Genomic DNA, 21,364 nt, shown 5'->3' on the forward strand with positions numbered 1-21,364 from the left:
AGTTTTGTTATTGCAATTGTAATATGAGTTCAGTGACCATGGACGCACCAATGACCTTATAATCATTGCAATTAAACTAATGTGGTTTGTGGTAATTCTTGCATTCGGCCTCCTTAAGCTTTAATAATAATTGAAGGGAAATATTAATTTCATAATCGTCGGACCCATTTAGTTGGATAAAAATCTGCTTCCTCCTCGTCAACCTACCAACGCAGCGTGGCGGGTTTAAGCTCTAATTGCGTCATTCCTATGAAAGAGGAGGTCTGTACCCGACCGCGGTAAAATTAACTATTAAGGTCTTAATTGCTGCTAAATGAGGTTACAGAACTTAAGCTATTAATAAGATTCGCAGCGAAAAAAAAGAAACTTTATTCTTTACCATATTTCTGACTGAAGAGACCACTTTTATGCGATTCGGTAAAATTAAAAACCATGTAAATTACCGCTTACAACTTATGGGATAGAATAAAAATTAATATAGAAATGCTGAGAATTTTTGTCGTTTCCCATTTCTAATTTAAACAGAAACACCGTAAGTGTGAACAGTGTAAGTTAAATAATTTTAATAAAAAAACTTAATTTATGGTAAACACGAACGACGACATAGAAAGGATCAAAAATTACAAAAAGAAAATACAAATTGCAACATTGCAGCATTAAATCGAATACGGTCATGTCACAATCTCAATGAAGTTTTCGAATGAACTGCCGTCGTTATAGCATTTATGTTTACATTCGGCTATTTCTGATGATATAATTCAATTGAGTGATTTTCCACGGAGTAGGTAGGACGTGACGTGGCGAGCTGTTGTGTGTAATACGTACCTGCTATATATAGAAATATTTCTACGCTACAGATATGTTAGATGCATGTATGTTTAGAAACATGCATGTTTCACGTTTGTTGTTTAAGTCTGATTGCATGCCGTATGGGCGCAGCAATAATGCAAAAATATTAATAACTAGCGACTCGCTTCGCATGGGAAGATGTTAATTAAAAAAAAAAAAAAATTTGAGTTAGCCATAAGTTTTTTTTTTTTTTAATTCTTTATTTATTCGGGACTTTTCTTAACAATAAGAATGTCAGCCCCATCGTTCCCTTTACAAAAATTGATACTTCCTTTCTCTTATCTTAACTTAAAATCTAATAGAATTCTGGCTACCTCTGAATAAGGTGCCGCCAGGATACTTTGCCAAAATAAGCTGTATTTGATTTTTTTGTTGGCATTGTCAAGCTCTACAACTTGTCTATGGAACTCAGGGTTAATATTTAATTTATAATACAAATAATTAATAATTTTTTTCACTATTTCATAAAAAGTAATTGAATGCACTGAACAATATTAATTTAAATTATGATAAAAGTAAATATTATTAATTAAGTCAATTTTAATAATCAAAATAATGAAGAATAGGCTTACGTCTCGTCAACCCAAAAATTAATTAGTTAGATCCGGACATTAGATACACCTTACGACCTCACAAACGTACCTAGATTAGATTTACTTCGTACTTTAGAACGATTTTGGAAATAGTTTTTTAACGAAATGTATCTTTCCTCTTGCAATTTATTTCAGTTATACCTTTCATTTGAAATAACGGAGAACTTGGATTAGCTACTTTACTCAATATTATTTTTAAATAAAAACAGCACAACAACGAATGCTCTGCCTTATTATACGAGTTAACACGAGTTATTATAAAAAAAAACTGTATCTTTTCTACAATACGATGCGATGCGATGACTTTGTTTTACAAATGGAAATTTAAAAATCCTTTCCCGTATTTACAACAGCAGCCATAAAAGGCAATGAACATACTTACGAGAGAAAGTTTGACCCTTTTAACTTTTATCTTGATGCACTTCAACAATATAATATGACTCGACAACCTCTGTGGCGCAATAACCCGCCTTCCATAGTAATCGTAAGCAAGTGTGACTGGTTGATAATTTCTAACTGCGTAACTAACATTATATTGTATTTCGCTAGAGGGATAGAGGGTAGGGCATTACAGTATGTACTTGCATATAATTTAATAAAAAAAGCCGGAGATGTCTCTTAAATAGTTCAGTTTGTATTAAACGTAAATAGAAACGTCCTATTATAGTATAAAGGTACAACGTAATCGATAAAAATGTTTGGGTGTGAATTAATACTCTAACCAGGTCGCTCGTCTATTAATTTTAAATGATAATGTGAGATGGGGATAACAATAAAATACACCCGGTTGAGTTTGTTGTGGGCTTCCTCTTAGACCAGGACGCGTTTGGAACCCTCGTAGCTTTATTTTAAAGTTTAAGAATATAGCTATCGCCATCATCTCACTACCGTGTACTTCTCATGTAATGTATGCATCAAAAGTGCCACCTATGGGCCTACTTGAATAAAGATATACTTATTTAACTTTGACTATGCCTTAGGCATATATTATTGTTCTTAAAGAGAGAAAATATCTTTATTACTAAAATAAGCCACACTACAATATTTTAACGCTATGCACCTAAGCTCAACCAGCCAAAACGCAAGGATGTCGCTTCTCATTTTTGGCACGATTCAAAAGGTCAGCATTATGCTTGACAAATATGCAGCCATAATTTTCAGCTAGAACCCCAAGCCAGGTGACGCCACGGTTTAGCAATAAAGCTTTCCCACCACGCCAAAATAAAAACGGTATAAATAAGGCCACGGTAACAATTATCCTTTTACAAATAAAAAAAACAGCTACAAAAGCTTATCGACTTAACGTTCCGGTACCATATCGCGTAGCTTTTTGTAGAATTATTAATTAGGTTTAAGTTGGCGAACGAAATCAACCATCCCCTTACAATTATGTAAACATATATGTATGCATGAACGCTTCATAAGTGCCTGTGATAGGCCGACATGAATAAAGAAATTTTGAATTTGAATTTAAGAAGTATCCAAAGTTTATTATAAAATTTCGTTGTAGAATACTGTTTTACATACTATTTGTAAACTAGCTATCCTTAAATTGTTTCGCTTCTAAGGATGGCTTAGTGTATAAGCTATGTTATAAATATAAAATACTAGCTGTTGCCCGCGACTTCGTCTGCGTTTGATATTGTTTTTAAAGTATTCAGTATCGCTAAGCCTTAAATGAGTATAGTAGTATATATTATGTAACATGTGACTGTCAATTAATTATAGACAAATAATTTGCAATAAAATAAAATTGCGACTATAATTAAAGATCTAAGCTATCCTATCTCTTAAGTTGGACCAGACTGCTCATGGTGTGCCAATTTAATTTAAAATCGGTTAAGTAGTTTAGGAGTCCATCGCGGACAAACATCGTGACAGGAGATTTATATATATTAAGATATAGGTCAATAAAAAAAAAACTTTTAGAGATATGGACAAAGTTGTCAAAAGATACGCAGCGATAAACATGTTGCATGTATAATTATGAGTTAAAATGTGGTCACGGATTACCATTTTAACAGAAAGGGAGTTATGGTTCTAGGCAATACGACACAAACACGTTCACAGTTCATACGTGCACACATACACGTGTAAATGGAATATTTTAGTTAAGGTTGTAAATATTTTTGAGTATATTTCTTATAGGTGATAACTGAAATACACGTTACTTAAATTATAATAAATTCTTTAAATAGAACATAGGTGGCCCCACTCCCGCCTTTCTCTTTCAAGTTTTAAAAACAATGCCGAGTAAAGTAAGTGTTTCTATGAACCAATTACAGGAATGTCAATCAAAGTCAGATGGTATTTCTTTATTCACATATAATTTTTTTATTACATGACAACTATAAAACCAGTGCTTCATCTACTTATACAAAAACAAAATATTACCAGTTTTACGGTTGATTAGTTTATTCTTAGACTTGGTGCATAAGTTACGCAGTTACACGGAATTACCGGTGTAGCCTAGACTTCATTAAAATGGAGTCAATTTAGGAAAGCCTTTGGGAAATTCGCTGCATTTCCGTCGAGCCATTCCTCTCCTACTTCCCGCTGCAGAGACGCTAAGTAACTTAATATCTGGGGACTACCTTCGGCGACAGGGAATGACAAATATATTTAAGACTAGCTGATGCCCGCGTTTGTCCCGTTTATTACGTTTTTTTGAATCGGATCATCCTTTTGGGAGTTACGATACCAAAGACAAACAATTAGATAAAAATACATACATAGAAAGCCGCGTAATCATAATCATCACATCAACACATTAATGGCCCACTACAGGGCACGGGTCTCCTCCCACAATGGGAAGGGGTTAAGGCCGTCCATCTAATCAATCCATCCAACATTTCGTGCAAACAGAAGTGGTGCCCTTATCATCATCATATTAACACATTACGGGCTTACTATAGGGCGCGTCTCCCACAGATGAGAAGGGTTTAGGCCGTAGTCCACCACGCTGGCCCAGTGCGGATTGGTGGACTCGTAATCATAAGAACCATACATTATACAAACTATACGAGTCGTAGAGTACTAACCAATATTGTACCCAAATTGGAAACAAGATAAAATGTTGTAATGTGCGTTAAGTAATCTAACTAAAATCGATTACTCGTATGTTTATTTATTTATAGGTAACTATTTGTATCCAGCGACTTCGTATTTGTGTATTTCGTTGTTTTTTTATCTCTGGACCATATTATGGTTTTAACGGGAAAGAATTTTTTTTCAGATACTGTTGTTTCCTTTTTTTTTGTACTTATATCTAAGGATAAACAAAGATTATCTTTACAGCTATAAAAATTGCCATTTGCGGCACATAACAATTTTTCATAATGTATTAAAGAGTATTACGGCTCCATACATTCTGTAATTAGTACTAAAACTAACTTTTGACGTGACTAATGATGTCTGCGTTCAGAAACGTCCGACTTTGGCATTGGAGTTGTTATTTAATCATTATTTTAGTAAACAGAAAAAATAATGGTATATGACCATATATAATAAACATAGTGTTTAAAATATATATTTTGTCGAACTCTCATTACTTATGGATAAAAAAGTACCTACTATGACATGACATATACTTTATTATTACTATACTTAAGAAAACGGTTGGCAACCCTATTCCCAGATGCATAATTGCAAATTTTTATCTAATCTAATCAATGGTTCATGCTTTTACAGGTAAAAGTTTCTTTGGAGTTTTAGTCTTATCATTATCAAACCTATTAGCGGCGCTACGGGTCTGCTCTCAGAATTATAAGAGTTTAGGCCGTAATCCACTGTGGTCAAATGCGGATTGGTAGAATTAACACATCTTTAAGAACAGTTTTTCCTATTAATGCAAGTAATATTTAATTTGCTTAAATTAAAAACGCACATAACTCCAAAAGGTTCGGTGCGAAAGTTAGAGGCATCGAACTCGGACACTCCGAAAGGCAGGCCAAAGTTCTAACCACCAGGCTATCACCGCTTAGTTATAAAGGCACACAATCAGTTTGAAAATGTTGCAATATGCGCGTTTTTATCTATACATAATAAAGGAAAACGACCGCTATTAATAATAAACTTAGTAATCATATATGATATGCCTCGTTGTTTTAGCGGTTAACGTGTTCGATCAGATTATGAGGTCGGAGTTTGATTCCTGGGTCGAGCAAACAAACTGTTAGACAGTGAATTATTTGTTTAGATACTTTCAGTTCGTACCTACTAAAGTATCAACGCGGCTATTATCACAAATCGGTAATTAAAATAGTTAATGGAAGCCCGCCAGTCCGCAGAAGAGCAGCGGGATGGATATAGGCTCTTAAACTACGAGAAGCCCATAATGCCTGCATGTTGCATTAAAAATCATTTTATATTTGGAAATTTAATTTTAAAATGTAAAATATCAAATCATTAAAAATTCTTATCATAAGATTGCACTTCAACTTTTAACAATTATACAGTGGAGAGCACTGTTACCTATCGCACGAGTTTTTACGTAGTTTAAGGATCAGTGTATCAACAAAACTACGTATTTATTAAGCTATGATTTATGTACACATCTAAATTACAGTGAATAAATGATTTTTATTACTCTTGGGAAATCCTACTTCTACCTATATCTACATATATAGGTATAGGTACGATGTCATAACTATGTTTATGATCCAGTGCATTTTTAATAAAGCAACAACATGGTATACGATCACTCTAGCTTTCATATCAAACGTCTAATATCAGCCCGATTAGAAAAATTAATATTTGCATTGTATTCCCATTATCGATAGCAATATATTTTAAACTGTGGAGTCATAATCATGTTAAATATATTAGCGCCTTCCCGCGACTTTGTCCACGTACAACTTCTGATGGGTATATGTTATAGAAACTTGAACTCTACGACCCACTGTGTCACATCGCTCTCGCTTAATGGTCGTTCTACAAGAATGATTGTCCCAAAGGTTTTTAGCGCTTTAAAAAAACTCATATCTTATAGATTAATTTATTACATATCTTAATAAACAAGCGGTCTAGTCTAGTTCAATAAGAAATTTTTTAACTCGCGATATAAACAAAATGTCAAAGCGCTGCTTCATTTAGGAATTTTATAATTTAAAAAAAAGCTGCACTGAATGGTGTGAGTTAATATTTCTATAGTATCGACAGTTAAAATATACAAACAATGTAAACGAAATACAAATGGGACATACAATATGGTGTGTGGGAACTGCGCGGCCGGTGATAAAAATCCGATTGAAACAATAAAAAAAAGCAAACCCCCAAAAAGGGGAACCTCAGGTTTTTTGGGAAGTGATGTGTATGCGTAACGATATACATATGTAATCTGTTGATTGTTAACAGTGTCTCTCTCTTGCAATAATACTTTTTGGCACTTAGTTACTTGTGATAACGACCAAAATACTTTTTACTCTTACAACGTGAATAATACTGGCTGGCTTTTATCCTTAATCCAATAAATTCTACGAAACAATTATTAGAACTGTTAATAAGTCCGCAAGCCCACATTAAAGCAGCGTTATGGGTCAATGTTGTTACAACTCTTCACACTTTTTGAGAGAAGACTGGGTCCACTAGCCACAGCTGTTTTTTGGATAAGGTGGATAACTAATATAGACGATAAATAGTTAGGTATGTGCAATGAATATACATCCTAGGTACCTAAGTAACCTAAACAAACTCGATCCAAACCAAACGAATCGAGTTTCGAATATTATCGTATTACATAATAAGCTAATTGTTTGTTTCTACGATTGTATTACTTACCTATCAACATTTGTATTTACCTCCTAAAATTCCTTAAAAACATAACAACCGCAAATGAAACTATTCAAAACTATGGGATAATTTTGCCTGGCAGAGATAGCTATTAAGCGATAAGGCCGCCTTTTGTATTCTAGTTCTTTTTTCATGTTTCTGTTTTCATCGTATTTTGTATATGTTAATGTTTTGGTATACAAATAAAGAGTTTAATAAATAAATAATTTAATAAAAGGTTTATTTAATAAATATAAAAGGCATATCCATACCCGAAATTTCTATAGTGTTTTGTTTCTTATAGGATTATTAAATAGGGTTTCTTAATTTGTATACATAAAGCCTATTCATTAATAAGACCATCATCTGTGTTTATCGAAACTGTACCTACTAGTAGGTACATTCACAATGGAAATTACTGGTAAAAATAACTGCAATCATAAACAATAAAATATATTTCTTATTTACGAGATAAATCCTATATATTATACAGAAATATTATCTTAATTATAAATATGCAAATGTTAAGTTATAGGTAGAATAGGCATTTTTATTTTTGCCTGCTTAGGTAAAATATGCTTTTTTAGGCATTTAGGTATTATATTGAAACGTAAAGCAAAAACTTTGTTTTCTACCTAAATTGCGCGGACCGAGGAGTTGAAACTCCCCACACTCATAGTTCATATAGAGAAGGAATGCAGAATACTAATATTATTTTAAAATTATACCTACATTACATCTAAAAAAATAACTCTTCCACGTATTTTAGACACATGTATATATAATCTTTTTTAATATTTTTTAGATTAAATATAGTATAATTTGTTTGAAAAATATTAATAGTGCCAGTGTTGGTAGAATCTGCGATAATAGAAGTATAGTTGACAATACAAGCTTAATAATGTAAATATGTAGTATTAATTATGGCCGAACTTTCATCACTGCGGGCCATTAGTATGGTTCATTCGTTCTAAAATTGCCTAAAAGTTAAACTTTCCAGCAAAAATAGTTGAAGTCATTAACTGGTTCCACAGTTCTATACCTCGAAGCTACAAATGTTAGTAGCTTTTCTACTAGAATCACCATGACAACACCAAAAGACCCTAGTTTCAAAAACATCAATGTGGGTAAACTATTTTATCAATAATCCGCGCGGAAAGTTTTTGTTAAAGTAATAACGTATTTATTTAGGATCTTTGTTTTTAAATTTGTTGAAATTTGTTTATTTTTTAGTTAAAATACCTGTGCCTACCCGCCTCGGTAGTGGAATGATAAACCTACCTACCTAGGAACTCATGAATAAATCAAAAGCTGAGGGACTATTGTTATGAATATTTAATTCGTACGAAAACATTGGTCCCAAGCTCCAGTGGAAAATTATTGACCGAATACATTTAAATTTATCGCCTTGTCGAGCTTTCTGTCCCAAATTTATCTTGTAATCCAGTTAATGTATGATATAATATAACACAAACAAGATAGAATAATTTAATTATAATACATGATATATATACCCAATATTTCCAAGTTGAAGGCATACAAGTTCACTTTTACTCCCGCGCCATAAAACAAGATTCGAACTAAAGTTATTGAAGTCACATTCAGTTTAATAAACACTCTTTTTATGGAACATAAATAAACTAAAAAAAATATTACACGATCCAAAATTAAATGGAGACTTGAAGAAAAAGTTCGCATAGCAACTTAAGTCATTATTCTAGCGTTTTGGTGGTATACGCGCGTATTTTGGCCGAGAACGATGGAATTCGCAATGCAACGGACTACGCATGCACCACCCCGACACGTGCTAGAGGAAATTTTACGCTCAAAATCTCTTTTGGAATCTTTAAATAAAGTTATGTTTACAATACCTTGGTAAAGTCCCACGAAGTGACGCGCGAATCGTGCGTATGTAGTGCGATGTTTATTTTCAAGTAGCGTTATAACAACCGTGCGCGACGAGCGCTGCTTTGAGATTGACTGATGGTTACACGGCGTGCTGGTGAATATATGCGCGCGCATCTCCTGAGTATTGCGCTTGCGTGGAGGGAGAACTGTTTACGGAGTGTCACTGGTTGCTAGTCGACAGCTCATTGACGAACAGTTAGGTACTTTGCAACATCCTCGTTACTCACCCTATTTCATCAGGGTCATAGGAAGTGTTCCGCCAAATTGGTGCAGGGGACTGTTCCCGTTGCGAAACGACTGAAGGTTTCGTTATTGTTCGGGAGTGTTGTTCAGAGTGTGCGGAACTTCAATCATGCAGCAGAGCCGTCCGAAAGGGAAGCGCCAGGCAGCTGGGCGTGCTTTGCCCGCCGGAACCATATCCGTATTATATACGGGTGACTACGAAAGCTTCCTATTTCTTTCTCTCTAAACTCCGCATATAAATGTGTACCTTCTAGGTACCTTCAGTAGAATGTAGTTGACTAGAATTGGAATCATGGAATAAAGTAAAATCATAAAGTAAAAAGCTTTTTATTTTAGAACTAAGCAAACAAGTATCCTCAAACATTATATCGACTTTACTAGTCTACATAATATACCTTTTACTACATATAATCATTACTTTAAACATCTATTATAACTGCCCAGTGACTAGCTACCAGATATTGATCCAGGGCCGACATTACGTGACTCCACCAAGCATATTTTGTTGTTCTAAATAAATGCATTTGCAAATCTAAGAATTCTAAATCTAGGATTTTTTTTATAGGTTTATAGAAATCTAATTAATGTTCAGTAATGGCATAGGGGTGGAATTACGTGTTGAAAAGTTCGCGATTTGGTATGCTAGAGGGAGCCAGGAATATAGCCTATGAAAAACGGATCATTAATTTAACTACTGTCTATCATACTCAGATCCCTCGGTCAAGGATTTTATTTTGATAGGCTCAGATCTATCTTCGTAAAAGATAATTACATGAATATAATTACCTTTTGCATGTGAAAAATCTTATTTTACTTTTAATCTTATTTTGTATTTAGACAGAAACCCTAAACAAGTAATGGAGGAGTATTTGCGTAGCCAATTAAAGACAGTTTTTTAATTACTTTTCCGGTGATAACATATAATTGTGATCCGTCATCGTTTGGGCCGTGCCTGTACGTAAAAATAAACCTTTGTTGTTTATTATATTATAATAATCATAATTCTTTTAATTTCTACACTTAAATAGATAAGAATAATTAAAATAAATTAATAATCAAAAACTAAATAAAAAAATACATTACATATTAATATTAAACATACAAAATAATTACCTACAAATTAGAATATCTGCCTCCAGGTAGCCCTATACAGGCAATTTGATAAAGATAACTATTGATTCCTTCAGAATGCTGTTACTGCTTACTCGCGTTTTTGCTTGAAGGATACTATTAGTTTCCTTCTGATGGCAGAAATGTTATCAGGATGAGCCCAGCCCTCGCGAACATTTCAGATGCGCTACAATAACTATGTAATTAATACATTAATTGTAATTCAATTAATGTAAAATATACCATTATACATTAATTGAATCCAAACGGTACTGGATAGAAAAGTCTGAAAACGCAAAAGTTATTCCGCATGCACATGCGTTCAGCTGTATGTTAGATCCAAAGTATAAAGGACGTGGTGAGGAGAAACTTCGTGATCCTGTGGTGAGTACGGATGTAAGTGCAGTTTTCAAAGTTCTCACACAGATTTTTTAAGGCAAAGATAATTTTCCTCGCCAATAGCACTTTTAAGGATATAAATGGAAGATACATGGCCATAACCGATTGTGAAGTAGACAACCTCAAATCTGTATAGATAAAAATTAAAATAAACAAGGATCTGCTTACCTGTATAAATGTTTATATTTTCAGTACTTACAGTGATTTTCATGACACAGGGAATTCTAGTGTGGAATAACAGACTATCTGTATTCTTTGGTTTCTTATTGTTTTTTTGTATTTATTTTTCATACTCTTTATTGGTACTCCACTTTTAAGAAAATAAAAGAAAATAGATTCTACAAGTAGTAAGGAACAAAAGGCGGCCTTATCGCTAAGTACGGATCTCAGCCAGCCAGCCTTATGTGTTTGTTTGAAATAAATAAATAAAGTACAGTGTAGCTGCAAAAATCACGAGGTTTGTAAGACCGTAAAGTGCATGTTTTACAGAATGTCGAAGAAATTTTTGGGAAAGTCTTTCCTTACATAACAATACAGAATTCTATTTACTCAAGCCATTTACACAGGGTAACCTTTTTACGTAAAAAAAACTTTCGAAAAGTATCATGGATGAAATGAAAAATAATTATATAGGCAAGTGATCCCTTAAACTGGGAGCGTGTTTTAAATTAAGTGTTCCAATCATTTTATAAAGGTTGAAATTATTTTACCTCATGTAATTGTAATGTAAACATTAAGTTTTTGTTACGCCTCTTGCTTGTATTATTAGATATTCATTTGGAGATGTTTTCGTTACCCTGTTCGAGGAATTACGAATTACAAAGTGTGTTTTTTTTTATTACACTACAAGCCCTTGATTGCAATCTCAACAGGTGGTAAGTTAAGATGCAGTCTAAGTTGGTAGCCCACAACTAACCTGTTTGGAAGTATGGCAGTTATATTTAACCCATACCTCTAATCGCTTTCTACGCGGCATCGTCTTGGACGCTAAATTGCTTAGCGGCACGACTTTGTAGGTAGGGTGGTAAATAGCCGCGGCCCAAGCCTCCCACCAGACATAACTCACTTATTAACGGGCGAATGAATTGCTATTTGCTATCTAGTAAGAAGCGGATATAATATGCAAAAGTGTCTGCACACGATCGCTATTATTGGCTTTTAATATTAGCGCCAAGAAAGGAAAAACATTGATTTAGGTTACATGGCTTTGGAGATTTCTTGATCGTAGTACAGTCTAAGCAAGTCCGGTAAGTTTTTTTTTTTTTTAAAGATCGCTTGACGACAATCATACCCGAAAGCAATGATGAGGTCTAGGTTGGAGCACGCTTGCCTCGAAAAAGCCTATTCACTCTAGCCTTGAAGGTACTCAAATTATACGTGGCAGTAAATATAGTTGCCAGGACCTCCACATCTTAGCGGTACGTATCAGAAACGTGGATAAAAAACGAATAAATATCGCTATTCAAATGAATAGCGATTTGAGTATTTTTTCATATAACTTCAGCAGTTTTTTCGAAGAGGACCATTTAGTCACTGCCGTCAAACTGAAAATGTAGATCAAGGATGGCCACCAAAACTATACAATAATAAGTATATCACTAGTTGAGCTTCGATTAGGATATATGTAAGTATGCAATATATGCTCCTCACAATAAAGGAGTTCATAGTGAAATGCCGGGATAACTCCTCAACCATTATCGCCCTGGCTTCGGAAAAAGCTATTTTATGTAGACGGTTATGGTTAGATATAATTGCAAACCTACCCACTAAAGAGCATAAAAAAAATTTAGGAAGCAACGACTTGGAAAATTTAAAGAACATTTTTAAGTCGGTGCCAAGTAAAATGTAGTAAGAAAAGTATCTAGTAATTTTCTACACTTTACTTGGCACGTTCACTTGACACATTTCTTGCTTTTAAGCTTGTATTACGAAATCTCTTTAAAATATTGAATACTAGCAGGCGTTACTTAGCGGAAATCCATTATATATTATGAAAATTACGCTTAATTTGCAATACTCCGCGCAAGGCAGGAGAGGTATTTTTTTGTATAATTAATAATTTCTTCATTCCTTATACTCCACACAAAACTAAATTTGCTATACTCCGCGAAAGGCAAGAGAATCTGTAAGATGTAATTTATTATTTCTTCAATCCTTATACACCAGACGAAACAGCAATGTACGCGCCTTTGACTTCAAATTGAATAATTGTTAAAGTCAATGAAGACTCTTTTGTCAAACTTTTTTTTAGGAAAAATTGAAGAAATAAGTTCCCTTTCCAAAATACTTTATTTTAAGCGAAGAGCTATCCTGTTTTTAACGTTACGCATTTTCAGGAGTAGTAAAACTACCCCAGAGGAACTCAAAAACTATATGAACATATTAAAAACGTCGGGACTATACATTCATCGTCATCATTATCATCATCAACCCATTCCATGCCCACTATGCCATACACAGGGCAAGGGCCATTCTTAAAATGAGAAGGGTGTAGGCCGTAGTCCACCACGCTGGTCAGGTGCAGATTGGTAGGCTTCACGCACCGTTGAGAACATTATGGAGAACTCTCAGGCATGCAGGTTTCCTCACGATGTTTTCCTGCTCCGTTTACAACAAGCCATATTTAAATTGTTTAAATTTAATTAAAAAAAAATAATAACTTTAGATTCATCATCATCAACATCATATCAACCCACTACAGGGCACTGGCTCCTCCTATAACGAGACGGGGGGCAATCGACCCCCATGAACCTCAGATGACTCTTCACTGATACAAAGCATCTTCTATCTCGTGGATATAAGTCGACGGGTAAAGGATTCCCCGTATTCACATCCCGAGGGTCCTCTTGAAGGTTTTAGTTCTCCTGCGGTGGATCGGAAGAGACTCTACTTCACCCTAATCCCTTCTAAATGGCTCATTCGCATCACTGCAGACGTAGAGCAAGGAAAATGTGACCAGCGTACTCTAGTCAATGAAGTAACGGGCTGATAGGTAAAACAGTTTTTTATGCGGCAAAAAAAAAATCAAGGCAAATTTTAAAGAATACTTTATGTAGGTATACCTACTACCTATTCTATGACAAGGGGCTGGTTTCATTAAGCAAAGTGGAGGCAAACAAATGCTACGCTAATGCTCGCATCGTTTATATTATGTAGCTTGTGGTGCCTACTTAGGTAATTGTTTCCATTCATAAAATGATAACATAGTGAGTAAATATGTGTACGAATAGTATAACTGACACCTAGTAAAGTATACAACACAATAAGTGTCAGGAAACTCAAGCCTCTAAGACCATTTAAAAATCGATTCAAAAAAGGGATCTCAAGTTACACGAGCGATACCTACTTGAGACAGTTAGTTCTTAGCTCGATGTAGGAATATTTATAGGAACCAGCATTTCTGTAGCTATAAAGAATTGTAGATAGATCCTGTAAACCAAAGCTATTCTATAGCTAGGACGCGTTTGGAACCCTCATAGCTTTAGTTTTTATTTAACAGATTCAGTTATCACTAACATTAGTGTTACATATTAAATGTATGAACGCATCATAAGTGCCTGTGATAAGGTCTACATGAATAAGAAATTTAGAATATGAATTTGAATTAGAATTTTGAATTAATTTGTAGTTGATTTACAAGTAATATTATTTATTATCTATAGGTTAAAAAATTAGAAGCTATTTTCGTGTCAATTTAGTTAAATTTAGTTCACAATTGAACACTCCCAAGCCAAGGTCATGTCATACACCGAGGAAACGTTTACCCTCTATTATTAACGTTTTAATTTCTAATCGTATTTTAATTAAGTAATGCCTTATTTTATAGCAGTTTAACGCAAATAAAATTTCTGTTTTACTAGGGGTTCCCCCCGTATTGAGATCCCGCCCTTTACCGTAGTAGGTAGGCACTCGTAGCATCACAAAATTAAAGAAGTAAGTGCTGCAATATTTTGTACTGGAGTCTGGACTGGTACCCCTTCGTCCCGCGTTGGGGCACTAAGATTTTTATCCGGGAGACTGGGTGCCTTTTACGGGAAACTGTCTGTGATCCCCGATTTGGACTGCTATCGTTTCGCCCCGTGGTGGGGGCTCTAAGGTTTTCATCCGGGAGATTTAGCGCCGTTTACGGGAGTGGGGCTGTGATCTTCTTTCTGGACCGTTACCCCTTCGTCTCGCGATGGGGCACTAAGGTATTTATCCGAGAGATTGGGCGATGTTTACGGGAATGGGGCTGTTATCCCCTTTTTGGACTGTTACCCCATCGGCCGGCGGTTGGGGCTCTAAGGTTTTCATCCGGGAGATTTAGCGCCGTTTTCGGAAGTGGGGCTGTGATCCCCTTTTTGGACTGTTACCCCATCGGCCCGCGGTGGGGGCACTAAGGTTTTCATCCGGCAGATTGGGCGCCGTTTACGGGAATGGGGCTGTGATCCCCGGTCTGGGGATTACCTGGCCCAAAGGTTGTCCATAGCTATACAGCACGGTAATGCTGCCAGTCTGATGGGAACTTTTGATCCGGGAGTAACCAGGGCGGAGCTTTTTGAAGCAAGCCTATTTTACATAATATGATTCGCCAGCAATACCAAACTAATAATTGAAACTTACTTGACTATTAGATTAAAATTAAGTACCGACACAAATAGCGCGAAGCGTTGATAGCCCAGTGGAGCTCGATTTCACTTTCAGGGAGCCGAATTCGAATCCCACCTCTGACTTTTCAAAGTTTGGTGCGTTAAAATATCACTTACTAATATCACGTGAAGGAAAACATCGTGTGGAAACCTACATGCCTGAAAGTTCTCCATAATGTTCTCAAAGGTGTGTGAAGTCCACCAATCCAAATTGGGCCAGCGTGGTGGACTACGGCCTTAACCCCTTCTCATTGTGGGAAGAGAGCCGTGCCCTGTAGTGGGCCGGTAATGGATTGATGTTATGATGATGACAAATAGCTCGAATACAACCTAAATGTACCTGGAAAACATTTTGTACAAAGTCTGGAACTAACAGTCCGAACTCCGAAATATAAATCTTAGTCCGACTAATAACATGCTAGGTTAGGACCTAGGTACTATGTTAGGATTGAGGAAGGTATTTATCGACTGTCGTACCATTACGATGCGATCCGACCTAGGTAGTTGACTTGGGTGAAACAGCCAACCAGTAGGTATGGTTTGAAATTCTTAAGTTTCAGGAGGCCAAGACATCCTAGCACCAACTAAGTACTAGTAGAGTTTGTAATTTTTATATAATAACACGGTTAAGGCACAGAATTAAAAACATACAGAAACCGTGTACATGACTAATATTGAAGCAACAAAAACAACTCCACTTTAGAGTTGTTTCTCGAACAATCGCATAGTCACTTCAGACCATTTAGCAGTTGAAAGTAAATATTTTAACTCTAAACGTTTACCATAAAATAGGAAAACGATATTTTTTTTCCTTATATTTTATATTCCTCTACAAGTTAGCCCTTGACTGCAATCTCATCTGGTAGTAAGTGATGATGCCGTCTAAGATGGTAGCGGGATAACCTTTTAGGGATTATGGTAGTTATCCCTAATCAGTTTCCACACGACATCGCACCGGAACACTAAATCGCTTAGCTGCACGTCTTTGTAGGGTGGTATAGCCAAGGCCAAACCATCCCACCAGACCACACCAGGGAAAGTTTGGAAATTATAAATTTCCCAAATGGCCCTGTCGGGAATCGAACCCGGGACCTCCTACTTAAATTAACTTATTTAAAAGTTTGTGAGCTAGCAACATAACATTCCGCGGGTGTAAAGTGAGTACTTCGCGTGGCGTTTTCACTGTTTTTGGCACAATGCACTCTGCATACAATAATGGCTGAATGAGGATTCTGGATGTTCTTAATTCTGTGGATGAAGATAATATTAATATAAAAATTACAAACTTCAACCTAGGTATTGTTTACGTATTTTACAATTTTACGTTTAATCTTAAATGAAGGCGTGTTAAATTGATATTTACATAACTTATGAATATATAATAAGTAATTACTAGAATAAGTTGGTAGGTAGTTTGAATGGGAACAAAATATACATAAATTATCTTTTATCCAGCGAATGACTTTGGATGTACTCACCTACTGGTAGGTAAGTTTAATTTATTATTTGGCCTATTGATTGTACCTACAATCGTTATCAGCTTTTATAGCCAACGAATGCATGCCAGTCTTGCCACAGGCCTTCTCTCTCATATGCAAGAGGAATATAGGTAGGTACACGCCCTGTTCGCTAGGTATGCTAGGGTCGTGTACCCACAGTGGCGTGAACTTCACATATGCACAAAAGCGCTGCCTACCGTAACATTTTCACAGAACTGGCAACAAAGAAGGATTTTGTCATTTTACGCCATTTTACTTCTTTATACTTACCCTGGTCCCAATTCCTGTGCACGCCACTTTGTACCTACAAGTTCTCGTGATTGCGATTTCGACTCCCCTTGTTAGAGTTCAGTTTCGTGACATTTTGACGACCTCCCTGGCGCAGCGGTGAGAACTGTAGCTTTAAGTGGGAGGTTCCAGGTTCGATTACCGGCAGAGTTATAATTTCTGAATTTTCTCTGGTTCGGTCTAGTGGGCTTCGGCCGTGGTTAGTTACCACCCGACCTACAAAGTCGTGCCGCTAAACAATTTAGCGTTCTGGTACGATGTCGCGTGGAAACCGATTAGGGGTATGAATACCATATTCCCTAACAGGTTAGCCCGCTACCATCTTAGACTGAATTTTTTGACTTACTACCAGTTGAGATTGCAGTCAAGGGCTATAGGTTAAATTTAACAGTCACCCCTGTTAACCAGAAAGGTTAGCCCGTTACCATCTTAGACTGCATCACCACACACCAGCAGGTGAGTTTGCAGCGTAAGTGGAATGGATGGTGGTTATAGTGGAATAAAAAAAAGACTGGTATGCACAGGGTATGCAGATGATATAAAATTAAGAAAATCTCCACTACGAGTTATAAAAAACATAAGGATAGGCATTGCAACAGTTATAAAAAGCCTACCCTTAAGTATTTGTAACTCGTACTGGGGATTTTCTCATTTTTTATCATCTGCATACCCTGTGCATACCCTCTATGCACGCCACTGTGCTAAACATATGAGTTTTCGAAATCTAACGGTTTTGTGCCTAAATGTTTTGAATAACATCACGTTATGCCGCTTTTGACCAACGACACTGCTTCTTAGGTACCTAATCATAGTTCCCGTGCAATCGGTCAATATACTCATTAAAAAGTGCTTAGAAGCATATCTATTAGTAGATATAATTAATGAATTTACTACTTAAGTAAAGTACCAAATATTTATTATTAAGCCGAATTTATTTTAGTATCTAATAGGTAGGTATAAACGACAATATCTAATCGATATTTAATTAAAACCTATAGTCTATTAAGATTGTGTTCGTGCTAATGAACACATAAAACTATTGTCTACAAAAACAGTAAAACATTGTACTACAGAGGTCTATATTAGTTACGCATTTACCCTGGTCCGAAAAGCGGTGATAGCGCAGTGGGTAGTTGCTCGACAACACTTTCGGGGGTCCGAGTTCGAATCCCAGCACACAATTCTAACTGACGGCCGATTGGCGCAGTGGGCAGCGACCCACTATAAGTCCAAGGCCGTGCGTTGGATTCCCACGACTGGAAAATGTTTGTGTTTAACATGAATGTTTTTCAGTGTCTGGGTGTTTATATGTATATTATTCATAAAAATATTCAACAGTCATCTTAGTACCCATAACACAAGCTACGCTTACTTTGGGGCTAGATGGTGATGTGTGCATTGTCGTAGTATATTTATTATTATTATTATAACTCTTTATTTGTACACCACATTAAGAATTATACAAGAAAAAAAGAAACATAAAAAAAGAAGTAGAAAAAAAAGAGGAGAAATACGAATAACTTAATACTTATACATAAACTAATATTAACAAATACATCTAGTATATAATAAATAATTTAAAAAAAAATTAATAATAAACTATATACCATATAATAAATACTTAGATAAAAGTAAATAAATACTATTAAACATCGCCTTCAGTTGGACAAATAATTAAACTTAACGGCCTTTTTAAATATCGCCAGTGACTTTGACTGCCGTATGTTCATAGGAAGCGCATTCCACAATTCGATGGCTTGTACGGTAAATGAATGTTTATAACATTTTGTTTTTGGAAAGGCATACTCAGTGTCAGGGCACGACACGATCTTAGACCGGATTGCCCTTCAACAAAAGTAAACTTCTCCTTTAAGTATGACGGAGTTTTTAAATGAAATAACACACATTTATATTTATTGAACTTTTCTAAACTGTGTACGTTTTAAGTAATTAAAAGTATCACTCGCTCCAACGGTGACGGAAAACATCTTGAGGAAATCTGCATGCCTGAGAGTTCTACATAATGTTCTCAAAGGTGTGTGGAGTCCACCGATCCGCACTGTGCCCCTTTTCATGGGTCTGTGCCCATGAAAAGGGGTTAAGTTACCCAGTGCCCTGTAGTGGACGGGTTAAGGATAGATATGATATTGATGATTTACCCTGTTCCCACGCTGCCTTGGTAGTCTAATAGTTAGCATGTTTTGGTAGTAATTGAGCTTATTGACAAAACTCGTCTGGGTAGTACCTACGTACGTTATTTATGTACACCACGCATATTTCTGCCGCTAAGCAGCATTGTTGCTGTGAACCGTTCTGAATGGCGAAATGTTTCATCTTCATTTCGACAGATATTTTAAAAGTGACGCCTGCTTCTATTTTTTACATTTGTCGATATGTGGAGATAGACAGGCTATTTATTTATTATTTTTCCATTACCTACAATGTATCAACACGACTAACAGGCGTGATGTTCGCAGTTCGGTAATCTATGCTAATAGGCGGCAAATGCTTTGTGATAAACAATGTGTGCATGCGATCCGGTTTTAACCGGCAACTCTTTGGTGTTCGATTAGAACGTTTTATCGTAGATACCTACCTGAAACTTGGATAGTGACATGTTTTATTTCTGTAACATGATCGCGATATCAGATGGCTAAAATAGTCTATAATAAAAGAGCGGTCCGTAAAACATTCGGAACCTTAGATATTAATTTATATTTATTTTTATTTTTTATCTAATACATACTGAACACTGGTAGTAGAAGATATGTCTTGAAACATGGATATTGGATTGAACATATTGCCTAAATAGTGAATACGCGATATCTTGCGAACTGCAGACTACCTGCAACTTAGTTAGAACATAATATATATTAGATTCCCCACACTACTGCGTCTTCTGCAAATTATTTTAAGTTTACGAATATTGTTATCGCCATCATCTCACTACCGTGTAATTCTCATGTAATGTACGCATCAAAAGTGCCACCTATGGGCCTACTTGAATTAAAATATATTTGACTTTGGTTGATATAGTAACTACATTCTGAATACTAATAAGTGAAATTATTAGTAGAATAGAAGCCTTCTTATTATTCGGTAAAATAGTTTATGAAATCATCATCTGGCCTTGCTGCGGTGGTTTCGAATTACATTTTATTTATTTGTTTTTTAGTAGCACCTGATAGTTTTGTTTACAAATATTTGAATGGCATCCGTAAGTAATAATAAAAAAATACTATGTTGAAAAAAACGAAAACAAAAGATTGCAGATGCTAATTTTTTCGTTATATGAATTTATTTACCAAGTCAACTCAGTAAAAATCATAAATCAAGTTGGTTAGTTACTTATCTAGGGTGTGAAGAAAGGAAAAACAAACAAACAGACATACTTTTCATCATCATCATTACTTCAACCGATTGAAGTCCACTGCTGGACATAGGTCTTTTGTAGAGAGTTCCAAAATCCACGGTCCTGGGCCGCTTGTTTCCAGCTCCCAGCGACTCGTTTGATGTCTTCTGTCCACCTCGTTGGGGGCCGACCAACACTGCGTTTACCTGTGCGGGGTCGCCATTCCAACACCTTGGAACTCCAACGTCCATCGGTTCTCCGAGCTATGTGCCCCGCCCATTTCCACTGCAGCTTAGCAACTCGCTGAGCTATGTCGGTAACTCTGGTTCTTCTACGGATCTCATTTCTGATTTGATCACGTATAGATACTCCCAACATTGCTCTTTCCATTGCCCGCTGAGTGATTCTAAGCCTTCTTATGAGGCCCATAGTAAACATAAGAAGGCTCAGAATCATACATGCAAACCATACTTTTGCATGTATAATATTAAAGCAGGTATAGTAAGGAACCCTAAAATTACAAAGCGGAAAGTCACAAAAACGTGTGCAAAACAGTTCTTATACAATAATTTTTAGTGTCTGAAAATAAAATGAATAAAGGTCACTTAGAGGATAAACAGTCACGATTAGGATATAGCGAAAAAAAAAGTCTCATACAAATGAACCTAATAAAAATACAATAAAATAATATTTACTCGTTGTTTGAAGTGAAAACTTCTTTTGGCG

At 35.7% G+C, this 21,364-nt stretch overlaps 1 protein-coding gene across 1 annotated transcript in view; it reads right to left on the reverse strand.

Moving 5' to 3' along the window:
* The window catches only part of LOC120636029 (glutamine synthetase 2 cytoplasmic-like), a 65,379-nt gene extending 56,172 nt beyond the window's left edge, over positions 1-9,207 (reverse strand). The window contains exon 1 of the mRNA XM_039907274.1: positions 9,083-9,207. The gene's annotated coding sequence lies outside the window, so the exon portion shown is untranslated. The remainder of the gene's footprint in view (positions 1-9,082) is intronic.
* Between the last annotated feature and the right edge of the window lie 12,157 nt (positions 9,208-21,364).

The sequence above is a fragment of the Pararge aegeria genome, chromosome Z (assembly GCF_905163445.1).
Source record: "Pararge aegeria chromosome Z, ilParAegt1.1, whole genome shotgun sequence".
In the NCBI taxonomy this organism is placed as follows: Eukaryota; Metazoa; Arthropoda; class Insecta; order Lepidoptera; family Nymphalidae; genus Pararge; species Pararge aegeria.